This window comes from Triturus cristatus, chromosome 4_1 (genome assembly GCF_964204655.1).
Source record: "Triturus cristatus chromosome 4_1, aTriCri1.1, whole genome shotgun sequence".
In the NCBI taxonomy this organism is placed as follows: Eukaryota; Metazoa; Chordata; class Amphibia; order Caudata; family Salamandridae; genus Triturus; species Triturus cristatus.
In genome coordinates, this window is record NC_140585.1 from 528,430,413 (window position 1) to 528,449,034 (window position 18,622).

The 18,622-nt window shown below is 42.4% G+C and overlaps 1 protein-coding gene across 1 annotated transcript in view; it reads right to left on the reverse strand.

Annotated features, from left to right (window-relative positions):
* Positions 1–18,622, reverse strand: part of PKP2 (plakophilin 2) — a 416,690-nt gene that overhangs the window by 251,903 nt on the left and 146,165 nt on the right. The window lies entirely within an intron of this gene.

Sequence of the window (18,622 nt, forward strand, 5' to 3'; positions counted from 1 at the left end):
GTACCCGAAGAGTAGCTGGTAGGTGGAACCAAAGGAATGAGTGGTAGATTGCAAGGTTCCAACCCTCTTAGATATGTTACTTTTTAAATCAAAATAGGTGGCTTCCACTATGTATGACTTACTTAGTGTTGCTGGGTCTCATTCCTAAAAGTAGTTTTGCACACGTAAGGTAAATGTGCTTGTCAAAAAGTTGATTTTGCAGGTTTAAGTTGTGCATCCACATTCACAGAACAGGATTTGTAGTGTTTTTATTCTAGAAAATGTAATTTCGGTCTGCTATCTAGAACGATGTATGTGTATGCACGGGTTATATTAGGTGTCAATGAAGGCGTGGATCTTCGGATCACTTCTGAAACTCAATGTCATTGGGGAAGCCAGGTTGGAGTTCTCGTTCCTGAGAGCATAGCTAGACAATGCGTAGAGTGGGAATATGGGTGTAACTGTGGTAGGGCGAAGGAGACGGCCACTGAGGAAATGATGGATAAGTAACCATGTCGGCATTTACATCCTGGAAATGCAGTCCTTTTGCCATAAAGATCTGGAATAAGTGGCATAATAGGTGTAAAACACAGAGACAACTTCATATTTCATCAACGAGTGTGAGAAAAGGGTTCCATTACATTTAAAAATATGTCCTTCCTTTGGAGGTAAAATAATTTTAAAAAACTTCCACCTTTACAATCACCATAAAATGGTAACTTTATGGTGATGGCAAAATCAGTCTCTTACTAGGCATAGGGTTAGGCATATACCAGGCACAGGCACTCAAGTCTATTTTAGCTATATTTCCATGTGCTAGGTCAAAGCATTTGGTGATTCACAAAATTGTGAGCAACAAAAAATGCATAAGCATAGGAATTAAACAGCTATTACTCTTGTGAATTTCATAGTATGGAGACATTCAAGGGAGATGTGGAGTTTTTTTTCTCTTCAAGAATCATACTATTGCGAATCAGCTCTTTTCAGATTTAGAAACACCCTAATGTTTAAGTTAAAGCTGTAAAGAATATGAAATACAAACATATTTGTGATATGAAAGGCTGCAAAAGAGTGCCAAGGTCCTAGAGAAAAGTGCTGTTGAACAAAGTGTGGGCCCTAATAATCTTTATACCTCAGGAAGGTGCACTATATTAACATCTCAGGCCAGGCAGAATCTCTTTATATTTTCCAGTCAAGGCTACTTCTATATACAAGCATTGGCATAGCCAATAGGTCGCGCTTTTGGGACCCTATAAGTGTTTAGTTATCCAGAACAATATCCTTGGTGCAACAACATCAAGTGTTGCATGGCTAAACCCTTATAAGGTCCCAAAGGCGAGACCGATTGGCTATGCCAATGCTTATTTTATTTCTCTAGCGCCAAAGCCACATAGGGCAACTATGCGCTTTAAACAAGTGGTCTCTGAATGGCTGTTATTGATTGGTTTTACATGTTTAATGATAAAACTCAGATGATCGACTTGAAAGACCCAGTCCTGTGTGCCCTGATCGTGAAAGGAGGTTGGTTCTGTGCAGAGGTGCAAGGCGGGCGCAGGCTAGATTTCTTTGACATGCTTTGCGTTCTGTCGATGGGCTTTTACGCATAAGTTACAAATGCCCGTCCTGCCCTCTCAGTCCATCTGCCAACATTGTGTGGGGACTTCTCAACACCAAGAGACGGAGCTACTCTGATCTTGGGGGGCGGGAGGGTGTCTCCGCATGGGGCATGACATGGATAATGGATGAAAGGCAGAGAGGGAGGGCGGCGGAGGGCCAGCCACCCCCCAGAGAGAGATGTGCCGGAGGCACAGAGAATGAGAGACGAGCGGCTGGGATGTGCGGGGAGGGAGCGCCCCTCCGGGGACGAAAGGGTGGAGGCTAATGGGGGGGGGGGAGGCGTGGATTGAGCTGGGGCCTGAGACCAGGACAGACACCCCTTGTGGGTAAGGGGGGGGGGGGGCAGAGTGCTTCCATGCAGGTCTCAGCAAGTCTACGCGGGGTGGGCGGGGGGAGGGGGGAGAGATTAAGGAAGGGGTACCAAGGCCGCTTCATCTGTACCAGTGCTTTCCAGAGCTTTAGATGGGTTAGAAGGGTGCTTCTGTAGAGCCAAGACCCTAGATACACAGCATTGAGGGGAATGTCTCCTCCAGAAATGCTGTGGCTGGACGTGGGCGAATGTGGCACTTCTGTGCCAAGGGGCCGAAGTGTGTGGCAGCGCAAGTCACACCAAGCACTGAAGCGGGTGGTACTGTCAGACACAATGGCTCGGAACGATGCAGCGTCCGCAGATACACTATGCCAGAGCATTGTCGAGTGTCACACCCAAATGCTACCACTCCATAACCCTGAACACAGTCACACTGTAATTCATGCACCACCAGACATTTTGCACCACGACACGGCAGAGTGTAGAGTGTGGCGCTGCAAGACACACAGGTGGCATGGCACTTACGAGTGTGGAGCCACCAAGCCGTCTGCACACTGTAGATAGAGCCTGGCTGGCACTCGGGGACCCACCGGGCCGTGGCATTGAATGTATGCGGCTTGCATGCTATCTGCATCAGGGCATTGCTGAGTGCAGCGCTGCCAGACACACTTCCTGATGCCATTGGACCGTGTGCCACCAGGAAGCCATCTGCATTTAAACAGTTCTGAGTACCACACTGCAAGAAAATGCACTGTTTTCTTAGAGCACTCAAGTAGGGAGAACTGTCCTTCAGTCAAACAGCACTTCACTGGACCAATGTATGCCTGTTTTTTGGTGAATGGTCAAAATACGTGTGTGTGTTTGAGGCAGAAAGCGAGTCACCATGTGAGTTGCTCAGCTAGTGAAAAAACTTGCCACAAAGAGGAAATTCAAAGAAAAGATCAGAAGTCAATCAGGAGCCAGTTATTAGGACACACACAAAACAGCAGCATAACAGTTTTTTTAGAGGAGAAGACACAAACACACAGCCACCATTAGACTCACAGATATCAGACATGAAGCCTCGGAGGCACCCGGAGAAAGAGGGACCCATGCACGGACCATCATAGAAGTTCACTCACACACAGGCTTACCAACTTTAAAAACAAGCAATGCCGCGCGGCCGTGAAAGTGACACGTCCGTGCAGCGTGAAAGTGAAAGGAAAATGAAGCGGACGAGGAGGGAGTGGGAGGAGGGAGTGGGAGAAGGGAGGGGGTAGGGGAGGGGAGGGGAGGGGATTCACGCGCGCGCTGTAAGGCTAAATGAGCCATTACAGAAAGCCAGATAGCAGCTATGCACGTCGAGCGTGCTTGTACGCGTAACAGCAAGCTGGTGGCCGGCAAAAGCCTGTGCGTAGCACTTTTAAAACCCAGCTACTAAATGTCTTGCCAGAGCAGTGCATGCGCTGGCTCAGGCGAGACCTAAAAAGGCCCTATACGAATTTGCCTATGGCACCACAACATCCACCTCCAAACACCACCACCACCAGAGCAGGGCTAGAGCAGAATGCATGAAGAAGGGGGATAAAGCAAAAACCTGAATCAAGCCTGTGTGATCGAAAGTACACTGATACGACAGGTTGCTGCCACTCTCCATCTTCAAAAATACTGTAGGTATTTCTTGCACCTTATGCTATATTAAGTACACATAAGTGCCTCCAAGAAGCTCAGAAATACTAGTGATAGCAGAGCTTCTTTTTTGAGGATAAATAGAGGCAACGTATATCACCAGGCAACTGAAAAACGGTATTATAATACATGGGATTCTGTAATCCCTGTATAAACGGCAGGAACTAATTTCTTTATAATCAGTTACTTGTGATGCACCAAGTCGTCGATTATAAAGAAAAACATCAGAACTCTACTATTATAAGATTATTACAGTCAAAATCTGACATCACAATGCCTGGTGCCAGAGCCAGCAGTCGAGGTGAAATGCAGGTCAGGTCCCGGAGCATAATTTGACTAGATGTTTAAAGCAACAAAGGGAGGGCTGCTTTTCTTTCTTCTTCTCTATTTCAAAAGCTTACAATGACAAGCATAGAGAATATGTTTATTTTTTGCACTCCTTAGATAGAGAAAAGATAGAGAAAAGCTAGAATCTTTCTGGATGTTTCTACACATTCCGAGCTACTGCAGCTTTTTTTTTTTTAAAACTACCATATATTGAACTGTTTTTAATAGCGGTTTGCAACACATCCACCAGGCTTTTGATGTGTTTAATTTTGCACTAAAGGTTTTTATTTGTATTCTTCAAGTTTGCAAACATGCTCACTCTTTCATATGCTATGCACCAAGGTTTAAAGTGTTTTTTTGGGAAGGTGATGGTAAGTATCTCTCTGTATGCCATTTTTGGAATTCCCCTGCATGCCCTCTCATCCTATTCCTTAACCTCGTGTTTTTCTCTCTTTTCCTTGTTTCCATCCAGACAGGTTCCTTTCCCAGTTGGAACTCCAGTAGTTGAGACATCTCTCTTAACTAAATATTTTACAGAAGGGTTTTCTACAGAATTGTGATTGTAATCACTATACTTCCATCTATACTTCTGAGAAGTAGGTATCCCTCCCTCTTTCTCTGTCTGTCCTCACCCCATAATGAGGTATAGCCTGCTTCATATTCTTATATTCCTCTCATACCCTCTCTTCTAGGCACAACTCTCTATTTATTTACCACACACATTCCTCACCACTTTTTTTTCACAAGGTATCATCATTATTTATTTATGAATACTCACTTCCTGCATGTGGTTTACTTGATGCTATGCAAACACTTTTCACTCCTCAGACTGCTATCTTAGTTATCCCTAGCCTTTTATTCTATTGTGTTTTTATATTAATGTGATTCGTTTCCATATTTCAGACCAGTACTTGAAGTCTGTTGTGAGTCCCTTGTGTTTGAGTACTTACTTGAATAAGTCCAGACTGGATGGCAGTTGCCATCAATCTAAAAACACAAAGACAGCGCCCTGATGTAGGTTGCACTACTGTTTTCTGCCGATTTGTAACTTCCGAAACGCTCGTCCACGCATTTCTGTCTACTTATATCCTTGTCTCACAAAATACAATTACAGAATGTTCTATACTGCATTATAACTATTATAACAACATGACATAATCTATAAGACTATTTGACTTATTTGTATTGGATGTCTTTGATATGTACATTTTCTTAAGTATGATTGTGTGTGATCGTTTTCTCCTTAATTGGTTATGTAGTCTTGATTTTGGCTTTCATTGTTCTTATATGTTTTGTGTGTCTTTTAATGTATATGGAGCTCACAAATCTTAATTAACATATTTTTGTTAAAAGCTACTATTTTATATGTTAAAAAAACAACACATTTTTAAATCAAAGACTAATAAATTATACTGGTCTGACGTATGGCAACCTAATTTTATAAACGTACAGTTTCTATATTTAGATTTTGGAGAAGTTCATGTTGAATTTTGTTGGTAGTATCACTCCCTCGATTCTTCTCCAAACTTATCTACTCAGGGACCTTCTTAGTGTATTTGAAAGGTAATAGTGTGACCATGTATCATAGGATAAAGTATCCCCTGGTGTACATGATAAGGATGTTGCAAGTCACCTCAGAGTTCCATAACCTTATAAAGGTACTCGGCCTTTGGCGTAGCTCCTCTATAAGTTATTGAACTCCTCCGTGACTTGCAATATCATTATAATGTACAGCAGGGGTTACTTTATCAATTATATTATAAATACTAGTCTCACTACTTGGCAGAAAACCGCAAAAGAAATGGTCACACAAGGTGTGACCTTCATACTTCAAGCACAGCTTAGTGCTTTCATGCAAATGTTTTGATCGATAAATATGACAACAATGTACATCCTGATGTATGCACACATAGCAGCGGCAGTACCAATAAATGCAATATTGATGTACGCTATAATCTATGCACACACAATGATGCTAATACCAGTAAATTCAATTTTGGTGTTCACCGTAACTTATGCATGCATAATGAGGTCTGTCTTAGTAAATGCAATGTTGATGTACAATGTAACAACTATACATATAATTATGAGAATATCAGAGAATATGATGTCAATGCCCACCATGTTACACGTGCACGCACTCATGAACTCGTATCACTGCTGTCGAATTCCTCAGAGATGACCTCCCCATTAAGTTCAAATCAGATACGTGGTCAGACAGGCCATGCGACCCAAATCCAAGGCTACCGATTGGTAGCCCAAAAACAAACGTGCATGCAGGGGAAACCGATTGATCCCACAGATGGGTAGTTACACGACAAACAGACCGAGAAAATTGGCCCCAATAAAATTTGTTTGGCCAAAGGCACGCATTCCCAAAATACCATAAAGTTAGTAGTTAGAAACACTCAGCTAATCAGGACACAACCTGTACACCGCACGGGGTGATAACGCACTCACCACACTGGACATCTGAACATGCACACACTGGCCCAAACTCGCTCTCCCGAGAGCCATCTTTGTCCCCCTTATCAGATGGTTGTAGTTGTTATTTATCACAATGAGGCTTTTCAAAGAATATCGAACAGTTTTCTTATACTCACAAAATGTGTATATGTGCAGCCAAAACATCTGTACTCCGAGACTGTCTTCAGAAGCGCCTCTGTGGATACTCTCCCAGCCGCTGCATTTAATTAAACCAACTTGTTCCTGTTTTGCCAAACGCCTGTTGTCTTTTCATTTATTTAAGGTAAATTCATATTTGAACAACACAAATATCGAGCAACATTTAGCTATGCTTTGCATTTATGGCAGGCAGGCCATTGTCACCAAATAGGAACAAAATGGCAGCTGACTATGGTTAAAGCAGGAATAGATTATTAATCTTCCCACCTCTTGAAATCTTAAAGCTTTAAGGCAGGGCATATTCAGGACATGAAAGCTTTTGTTTGAACATACATTTTTACATAACTCAACGGTGCTCATTTAGGGTTGCGTGGAAAATATGTGGTAATATTGCATACTTTACTTTTGGCCCTCTTTACTTCTGCTACCCAGCTGTTTATAATGACACAGTAGACTATCACAGGTATTGCCATACACAGGTTCAATACTTCACCTCTCCCAACTAACAACCTGTCACTGTGGAAATGGCAGTGAGTGATACCAAGATGCTTACTGAATACCTTTTTAAATTTGGAGATACTTTAAAATGTATCTGTAAGTGAACAATCTACATTCTTCCAAGATATGTACCCTCAGAAAAACATGCATCCTCTTGACATACAAATTTAGTCACACAGGATCTAGAAAATGTCTGTGCCCTTTGTATCTTGGCCCTTTATAACTGTGCCTTTAAATAGAATTCTAATGAGCTCACAAGGAAACTGTTGACACCTCACTCAGACAATGACACAATATTTGGTTAACTAGTGAATTGAATTCTTAAGTGAGCAATCTACAGCTTGACAAACATGGAAGCCAGATACTAATGGAGGTGATATTTCAGCGCCAATAAGACAATGAAACAACATTTAGCACTTTACAGTGCAAACATTGTTCCAAAGTGAGGTCAAAATAAAAAGAAACAGACACTGGCAAAGTCAATAGGTCTCGCCTTTGGTCCTATTGGCTTAGCCAATGATTTTTTAGCAATGGTGTAAAGCATGGCTAAAAACGTTTACAAAAAACCCAAAAACGCTATGACTCTTCCACCCTAATCATTTTGTAGGGATGCGCAACACATATGTAAATACAACAGGGTGTGAGCGCTTTTATTTTCTTGGATTTACCAATCCAACTAGGAAAAGTAAGCAGTGCAAAGCATTTTATTTTTAGGCGTGGGTTGGGGAAGCGGCACAAAGGGGCAGATGGGGAAGAAAGCAGTATGGGGGGGGGTGAAGCAATACAGATGGCATAAGTACACAGAGGATAGAGGTGGAAGCAACACCTAGGGTGGAGGAAGCAACACAGACGATAGAGAGGAACATGGAGCGTGGGGGTAAAGTGAAGAATATGGGGTAGAGAAAAGAATATGGAGCGGTTGGGTAGAAGCACAAGTGTGAGAAACTAACATGGGGAGAAGTACACAAGGACGAGCACAACAGGAGGGGGCAGGGAAAAGAACATGGGTGAGACAGAGGGACACCAAGCATGGCAGGGGGGTGGAGAAGAGCAGTACACGAGGAAGACACCTGGAGAACACATGCTAAACAGAATTAAGTAGAGCTATAAAAGTGAGCAGTGGAAGGACACAAGTAATGCATCCAATCTCCGGGGGAGAGACAAGCAGAAAAGGAAGTAAAGCCCACGCAAGCTGCTAAAAAGCAAGCAAATGAGAGTGATAATGAAGCCAACAAATGGCAATTAGTGGGCAGACTCTAGGACCACTATTAGCTAACAATATGTATTTTCACCAAAAGACTGCTTGCGCTGTCTGGGAGGTAAGATCTAAAAACAGATGTAACCAGCGCATTAAAATGTGTCACACACATTTTCAAAATGATGTACAACATCTGCTCAAAAAACATTTGAGGGACTTGTGGAAGTTTGCACTTCTTATTCAACTGCTTCATTTCTTCACTGTGTAAGGCTCCCACGGAATCAACATAGCTACTTTAACACTATGGGCGCACCCAGTTTCCTGTAAGTCTCATACAAGTCTGTATATCTTATATTCAGCCACAACTGAGTCCTCGAAATTAACTTCTCATAGAAGGGTATTTATATAGCACAAACCTGGCTAAAAGGCAACAGCCTGTTGAGCAAACAAAAATGGGGAAAAGGAACTGGACAACAAAAGCACAGTAAACAAATTGAGAAAAGAGAGAAAGTAATATCACGGATGAAGGAGAGAGGAAAACAAGAAAAAATAAGGCCATGTAAGGGTTAAGGAATAGCACATTTAAAAAAGGAAATGCAATACTCAACAAGGACTGGTACAGCCAATCCAGTTTTGTTTAGGCATGGTTTTTGCAAACTAGTGAGGGGAAGCTTCTGTGTCGTCTCCTACATTTATGTTAGTCCATGGCCGAAGTGGGCTGACCCAATGGTTGCCCATTGCTAGCTGAAAGTATTATACATGTAATTTTAGTAAAACCAAAGGTCATAGCTTACACCAGACCTAAATGGTCAAAGCAAAGAGAGGGTGTACAGATAGCTCACAACAATATTTTAAAAGTTACAAAATGAGGCTTGAAACTGAGGTCTACCAAGAACATAAATAAAAAATTGACATACAAATAACAATCTTAATTCATCAAAGCTAACACATAATCTATATAAAAATAAGACCCTGATCTTAATTACCACACAAGACTATTCTCTTGAGATGAATCCTAAAATAATTAACGTTCCTGATAAATTAACATGCAATATAGTCACATCACTGCACAGCCTGAAAAACATAACTGCCTAATGGTTTCAGATGCTCCTCTCCTGTCTATCAGCTCACCTAAAAGAGCCCGACAGGGCTTCAGTAGCTTTTAGTTCTATCCTACAGACAGCTTTACCACTTGCCGAAACAAGCATTGGCATAGCCAATAGGTCTCGCCTTTGGGACCTTATAAGTATTTAGTTATGCTGCACAATATCCTTGTTTTCAACAACATTAACTGTTGCATGGTTAAACACTTATAAGGTCCCAAAGGCGAGACCTATTGGCTATGCCAATGCTTGCTCAATCTGGTGAGCGCCATTTACTTTGAACATTTATACTATGTCACTATCATAGACATAGAAAACAGATCTTGGTTCCAACTTTTTGAAAATAGATACACACGGATTAAAACTGAGAGAAAGTGCAAGCACAATACATACACGTGAAATACATTCGGTAAAATAAGTGGTCATGATAATAACTAAACAATTATAAAAACGCATAGTGCATTTGACATAAATCCATTAGCTGCAAAGTGCATCATCGGACCACTGAAATATACATGCAATGTATAGAATTGACAATTGTAGTGGAAATGTATCTATTTCATTCTATAAGAACATCTGCTGTCGTCATATATCTTAAATTGCGCAAACCGCTTTCGTATAACATTTAAAAATGAAGCATGCTGCGTAAACATGAGGCGTCAGGGAGATAGGATTAAGTACAGCTGATCCCTTAATTAGCATAGAAACCGCTCAAGGCTAAGCCCGTAAAACACACTCTTAATTGAAATAAAATGCATGGCTGCTCAATGGCGAGTTAAATATAAACAAGTAGGCGCGATTGAAGCTTAAGGTCAATAGAGCATATGGCAGACTTTTGTAATGTGACACCTAATGTGTTTGTGACCTCAAGTGCTGATCCATGAATAGCATTTTGAAACAAGCGGGACTGTAAGTCCCATAATGCCTCATTGTAATCACATGCAAAATGTAGAACAGGCAAGGAAAAGTCCAAAGGCATCTATAGTATGAATAGCGTCCAGACTTAACAACCAAAGCGTAGCCTACAAAGCTATGCTAGTGTTCAGAAAAATCACGTGCCATGCAACACACTACAAGTGAATGCGCAGCTTCACCACTGAACTCCGGAAACGGGCGCAGAGTTGATTCCGGATGGGAAGGAATGCAAATTAAAAACACCCTAATAGTGTTAATGTTAAGTGTTCTCTGCTGTAGACGCAGCACGCAGTCTATGCAAATTCATTAAAGTGTAGGGTCGGGGGAGTTCTTTGCGTAAACATTTATAAGCTAAGCAAACCTCACCATTGTAGCATTAACATTTCTAGTCAGGGGAAAACAAAGACCTTCTCGCGTCAATGACTGACACACTGACTGACACACACACACACACAGACACACTGACTGACACACACACACACAGACACACTGACTGACACACACACACACTGACTGACACACACACACACAGACACACTGACACACACACACACACAGACACACTGACACACACACACACACAGACACACTGACAGACACACACACACACAGACACACTGACAGACACACACACACACAGACACACTGACAGACACACACACACACACACACACACACACACACACACAGACACACACACACTGACAGACACACACACACACACAGACACACACACACACACACAGACACACACACACACAGACACACACACGCACACACACACACACACACACACACACACACACACACACACACACACACACACACACACACACACACACACACACACACACACACACACACACACACACACACACACACACACACACACACACACACACACACACACACACACACACGTTCCATTATAATGTCAAGGCCCCGCGAGGAGCAAAGTACTGGCTCACTCGCATGGCAGACTGTTGTGAGTTTACACCTCCGAAAGGTCGATAGTGCCTGCCACACACCAGAACAAGAGGCTAAAAGTAATACAAGCAAATGGTGCACGCGAAAGTGATCGCGAGCAAGACGTGCGGCCGTGACTTGTGTGTGCGCGCAAAATGGAAATTAAAAAAAACACGCAGGCTGGCAAGTGGTGTGCGCGCACCATGACGAGAGAGGAAAGCCATATGACGCCTCTGCTCGTCATTGTGTGCATAACTGCACTGCCAGCCAAAAGCATGTGGTAGGACTTTTAAAAGCCCACACACTAAATGTCTTGCAGAGCAGGGCATGCGCTGGCTCAGCGAGACCTAAAAACTACTGTGTTGAGCAGCACTAATTACTAAGGGCTTTAGGTCAGCCCATTGCTTACCGTTGATTGGCTTTACTGTCACTCTTCTTTTCTTGCTTCTTACTCCGTGTCTATATTTGCTTTTCTTGTGTTTGTCCCTCTACTAGAGCACAGTTCATTTACTTCTTTTGCATGCATGTTCTTGTTCTCTCCCTTGTCTGCTGCTTCCCCTGCCACAGTCCCTGCTCTGCTCTTTGTGTTGCTCCCTCACTCCCCAACTTGTACTCGATTCCTCCAACACCCTCTGACCATCACTGTACCTGTAGAGGGCTACACTGCTAAATACCTCAATCCTGATCTGCCTTCACTTGGGCACAGACATACAGTGCTCTGCAGAGATGTTCCGGAACCTGCCCCAAGAATCAGATACAACCCTCTTCGGCAGGAAGCTAAACGTAATACACATTTATCAATTTAAATAGCTCCTCATACTGTTAATAGTCTATTTCTAAAAGCTAGTACTTTAGATGATAAAGTAACTGAGCCCCAAGGAGGTTAAGTGACTTGTTCAGGATCACACACTGCGATGAGGAAGGCACGCATGGCATAAGATAACATAAATCAATCGGAAAAAGTGTACATTTGTGGTGGGTGAAGTCAATGGTTTATTATATGATTATCTGAATTTCACCTGCATTTCTATTTTGTTTCTTTCTCTTTTATTGTTTGTTATTTCTCCAACGATCTGCACAACGCCTGCTATCTTTGGGCTACAACTTTTTTTTATAAAAGACATCAATAAAAAACATAAAATATGTCTGTGTTTATGTCATGTGTGGGTGTAAATGTCTTCGGGGCGCACTGTGTGCTGGTGCCTGCATCTGTCTGAATTACATGCGCCTGAATGTGGTTTAGGTGTCAGCAAGCCTAATCTGACAATTGCGGTATGGAATAAGGCAACACTAAAAAACCTAAAAGCGTGTCTCACAACAGAGAGGAGATGCTTGGTGTTGACACTGCCCACATTTATTTGAAAAAATGCGGTCTGAGAGGGAGATAAACACAAAGTGATTTAAATGTATAAAAGAGATGAGGGATGAAGCCAAATGTAACAGCCGGCTATAAAATAGGAAGTCATGGTCCCAAGAAAGAGCACAGGACAAAGAGTGGAGAAGAGAGAATGGAGGTGAAGAGACAGACTGATAAAGAGGGAAATGAAGAGAGGATACATGGACAATCTGGTAAATGAAGATAGAGATAAGAGTGAAGTTTATTTATATACTTTTTAAAGAATATCAAGTTTTGACTACTAAAACTGGCCCAAAGAGCTTTTGAATTAACACATCTGCATTCATTTTTTAAACATTACCTTGCCAGAAAATTCTCAAACGCCTCTGTCAAAGTGCATTTTAAAATCCTTTCATGTGCTGCCCAATATTGATAGCCCCACATTTTTTCTTCGTAAATTTCTAACTAACAGAACTTTCTAAATACTCTGCTACAAGCACTTGTTGGCCCTGTTCCCTAAAAGGAGTGGTAGCCTTGCTGGGAAATGTTAGTACTGTTCATAAAAAAAGTAGATAAGCTCTTATCAGAATTGCTGGTTTCAATATGATTGTAATGGAATAGATGTCTTCACTTTATTTAAAATAGGCAATAGCATTACATTGTGAAGCCTTATCCACGCTCTTGATAAATTCTCAGAATAGAAATTTTGCCTTGAGAGAGAGAGGGAGAGAGAATATATCTATCTATATGTCCAAGAAAGACCTGCCACATGTGCTAAAGAAATAAGGGTACTTTTTTAGGTCTCGTGCCAAGCGCTGCAGTGCGCAACACTGCTCGCGCAGAGCGAGACCTCTTGTAAGGGGGTTCTGAAAGCTGCTCAAAAGCTTGTGCGTGTGAGCAGGCTTTTGCCGCCCGCCATTGGCTTTAGCGTGTTTTTTTTTTTTCAACGGCACGGGATTGGCAAAGGCTGGCGCATGTCCCGCCTTTGCTCCGCCCATTCCCGTCCGTGTCTAGGACGCGCATCAGTGTGCGTCACAGACGACAGGCTCTCTCGCCCCCCGCTCCGATGTGGTGCGCACGCACCACTGGCTTAATCTTCCCAGTGCCCGCACACCATTCGCGGGACGCTGCTCTTTAATTAATGTTCAGATTGTCTCCCTCTGCCTTGTTTGCCCGCCCCCTCCGCTTTCGAGATCGCTGCTGGTTTTTCTCTCCACCCGCAGCTCTCAACAAGGCTCCCAAGCAGGAGGTAGGGGAAACAGCAGTGACAACATGACGTTTCTGGCTCTCCAAATTTAGCCAGACCTAAAGGGAAAGGAGCGCAAGCAGGCAGAAGATGCCCAAGGAGGTGAACTGTGTGCAATGAGAAGTGGGTGCTGCTTGCTTCAACGCAGCGCTTCCACTCGCAGTTCGTGGGACACTGTTCTTTAATTTATGTTAGGCGTATTTCCTGTGCCTCGTTTTCCCACCCCCAACACCCTTCTAAAATCGCTGTCGGGACGCTGTTCTTCAATTTATGTTCGGATTGTCTCCCTGTGCCTTGTTTGCCCGCTCCCCTCCGCTGCTCCTTGCCTCTACGTTTAACGATAAAATCAAACAAATAAAATCAAACTAGCATAAGCCAGGCGATTGTGTTTCTGTGTGTGGTACACTGTGTCAATTCAAAGGTGTGTGCTAGGACAAGTAGTATTCCCGTTGGACACTGGGCTGAGGGTTGCAGCATGATTTTCAGTATACTCTGTTCCTGTTTTATCATCACATTTGCTGCGAAAGATGTCGCTACGAGCTCCGTTCCTGTTTTTGAGCACTTCACCCTATGCGCTAGTGTGTTTCAGGTTTCTGCCAGATGCTGCTCAGTTTTCTTTGTGCTGTGGAGCACCTTACACAAATGGGCAAAATTGAACATTTTGTATGTACCCCCGCCTGCACAAACTTTTTTTGAAATTTAAATCGAACTTCCACACGGCGTCAGACGGTCTGGCACTAAGTGCATTTCATTTGTGGGCGCCATTTCTGTTTTTTTTTATACGAGCACCAATTCCAGCATACTCCAGAAGCACTTCTGACTTGTGTTTCATTTTGAGGGCGGTACTTACAGGAATATTTTACCTGGCAAGTTTATAAGGTGCATTGTAAATCCCGAAGAGCACTGTTGGAATTCAGCAACGGGTGTGCGACATCTGGGTGGTGGTGAGCAACCCCTCGTCGGGACAAAAGGTAGCATGGACCCCACTCCCATCGGTTAATCGGCAAACAAGACTCCTTTGATGCCCTTTTTTCGTTTGGTGAAAGGGCGTCCCTACTTTCTACTGACAAGCCAGCCTCCACTCGCAAACATACTATTATTAACATTGCTCCTATGTTTGTATGTGCATCACTAGTGTGCTGACTGCTGTTAATTCAATTCTCTTTCCCGTCCAAGTACTTATGTTCCCTCCCTCTGGGTTAACCTTCATCCTAGATCCAATGGAACACTTTGATACTATGTGGAAAACAAGATGGTGAGTCTGCCGTTTATGGTCATGCATATATGGGATAATGAGTGGGTTATATGAGATGACATAATTTTGTTGTGACATTTCTGGAAGAGTATGTATAATTATGTTAGGGAAGTCCTGGTTTAAAAAAGATCAGTCCAGGACTTTGAATTGAGCAGAAAAGCTCTATCTAGCGTGGCCAAAAATTCAATATAATGCGATAACACAGGTTGCGTGTTCTCTTGCGTGGATATAATGACAACACGCAATACCATCTATGGTCATTAAGAGATTTAAGAGATCCCAAATATGATGAGATTTGTCCCATGTCATCTGTACACCAGTTTTCCATTTCTGGACTTTGCTTTTACAGATAGTTTTACAATTTTATTGTTATCACATGTGCTAACCCAATTGGCTCAAATAAAATGCATCAAGACTACAACCCCCAGACTTCACAGATTTATCAAATCAAATTCCAGCAATGGAACAGTGGTCCTAATGACATGGAGCCAATTTGTCGGCCCATTCTAGCTTCTTCGGTTTGATAGTACATGTTTTATCATCATTACCTCGTAGTTGCACATCCTGTAAACTATATTAGACATTTATGCTGTCAATGAAATCTCAATCCGCTCTGGCTTCGTAATTTCATAAGATCCGGTTTGATGACTGGAAGCACGTTGCATTTCCGTCATGATTTAAAACAATTCACTTTCCTCTTTGTGTTAAGAAGGTGTTTCTCTTTAAAACAAAATTACCCTTCTGTGGCTAGACTGTACAGATGGTGGCCAACCTCTTGTGTACTGCAGACATGCAGAGCAGCTCATACTCCTACCTTATTACAGCCTTTCACACTGTGGTATTGACTTGGGTGCCAGCAACGCAACAATACAAACATGATTCAACCAGCCCACTTTATTATAATACGCAACATATTTACACTCCACATAACACCACTCAACAACACAATTAAACTCGACCTAATTACACTGTACTCAATACCACTTAAATATACTCAAGCCACATAATACACTCCACACCATGTCACATAATTCCACTCAATATAATTTCACTCAATGACACACAATTCAACTCCACAAAATGCCATTCCACACCACATAATTCCACACCAAACCACATTATTCAACTACATAACACAATTCTACTACACACCACATATACGCAATTCACAACAGAGTTCCACATCATGCCACATAATTCCACTCCACAACACACAATACCACTCCACATAATTATGCTCCATAACACACACTCCCTGTACACTCAATGCCACATAATTACTATCCACATAATTCTACTCCACGCCATGCCACATCATTTCAGTACACAACTCCACTCAACAGCACACAATTACACGCCACACAATTCCACAACAAACAATTCCAATCCACACCACAAACATCCACTCCACCTCATAATACATGGCTAAAACACATTGACAATAGCTTAAAAAATGCATAGCTACTCAGACAGTTTCACACCACAAAAGTCAACTCCACACATTTCCAATCCACATCTTATAATTCAACACCAGACCAAATAATACAACTCAACAACATAATTACACAGCACACCACATACATCCAATCCACACCACACAGTTCCTCATTGTGCCACAAAATTCAACAGCACACCACATAATTAAACTCCAGTACATACCACTCCACAACACAAAATACCATTCCACATAATTACACTCCATAACACAATCCCACTTCAAATGATTCCAGTACACTCAATACCACATAATTACTATCCACATATTTCCAAAGCACACCATGCCACATAGTCCCACAACACAAATCCACTCCACACAACACAATTCCATGCCACCTAATTACACAACTAACTAATGCAATCCAAACCACATAATTTCACTACACACCACATACATACACTTCATAACACACAGGTAAAAGACATTGAAATTTACAATGCTAAAAGCTCTAACTCAAACAAATGCGAGACCGATTGCATTTCCAATGCTTGTTTCAGTAGGTAGGATGACAGTTTTCATCTTTCCAATTGCTAGGTGACGTGCCTGTCAGGCAAACTTTCTGTACGTGCAGAAGAAGGGGGGTCAGCCTAGCATGATGACAGAGACTAGACTCACTGTGGCACTAACAATCACTTCCGAGGCAGGGGCAGGAGTAATGCCTCGCTACCTTCTGTTCCTGTGAATGGAGAATTCAGTGCTATCAGCCTGAGCACAGTCTTCACCAGGTCACAGTCCACATACCCCCAGTTGTTTACCCCTACTCTGACTACTTGTCATGCAGTTGGCAGACTGTTCTAGACCTCACTGTGGGGCCCTTGCTGCAACTACTGCTATGCATATGTGGTAGGCATGCCCATGTCTGTTCATGTGTGTGGTTTTTTTTTTTTTTTTTTTTTTTACTTTTTAGGATGGCGTGGGAGCTCTAATTTCCTACCACGCCTGCTCCTTTCACTAAATGTGCTTTCATACATCTTCTATATATTTTTTGTTATTTTACGGTTTCAAGATGGGCATCCAGTATCACAGTCCTAAAACTCATATGTAACCAAAGCGGCCTACTCATAGACAGGAAAGACCTGCAGAGACAATAAAATGCAGTGGTGCTGGAAAAGTTTCTGGAGTAGGGGTGCTGGCTATTGACATTACCCGACTTATGTGCCTTGATTTTGCTGCGGATATGCATTTTGATATAAGCACAACCTCTGCAATACTGGGCTTCCTCCTTTCACCTGTACACCAGCAAAAAGTGTCACAAGTTAAATTTACATAATACCCTAAGCATGCAGAGAAAGGAATATTAAACAAAACTTTCCATGTTGAACGAATTAGCAGCACTTTGTCACACAAAGTTACTTGTCATGAGACCGTTTGTCCCTGCTTCAGGACAGATAAATAAAGACCTCTTCATTGCTTAGTCTGCATCTAAACTCCACCAAGGATTTATGTGGGTGCTGCACCCCACGCGCAACGCTACCTCCAGCCCCACTAAAATGGGTGGAGGCTCTGCTGGTGAATGCCACAAAAACAACCCAAAGAGGCCAACCTGGGGATTGGTAAAGCGGGCTTTGCCTATGGACTTTACCTACACACCCAGCCAGCGAATCAATTCTGAGCAGCACGAATGTACTAGTTTGGCTTGTCTCCCACAAAAGAGGCCCATTTACTGAGAAGTAATGCACCAATTGTATGTTAAAAAGGATTGTGGCACCACAGAGATCCAGGACCTTATGCATGCAAGCGTGAATCTACATGGCTACAACTCACAAGTGATTTGAAATAGTGATATAATGTAGTGCGTAAAATGCATATAGTATTTTTTATTACTTGAAATCGTTCAAGACCACAAACATATCGAAAGCACCTGAGAGGCCTTTATGGTATGATTTAATGAGACAACACACACAGCAGTTTTAAAAACAATTTTAGGAACATTAAAACATCCTTCTTTCTAATACTTCCAAATATTCAAACACCAATTTTGTTATTTACATCAGTCCTGCTGACCTGGAAGATAATAGCCCATTAACGGTCTCTCATATATAAAGAACAACGTTCCTTCTGCTGTGCAATGTATACGGTTT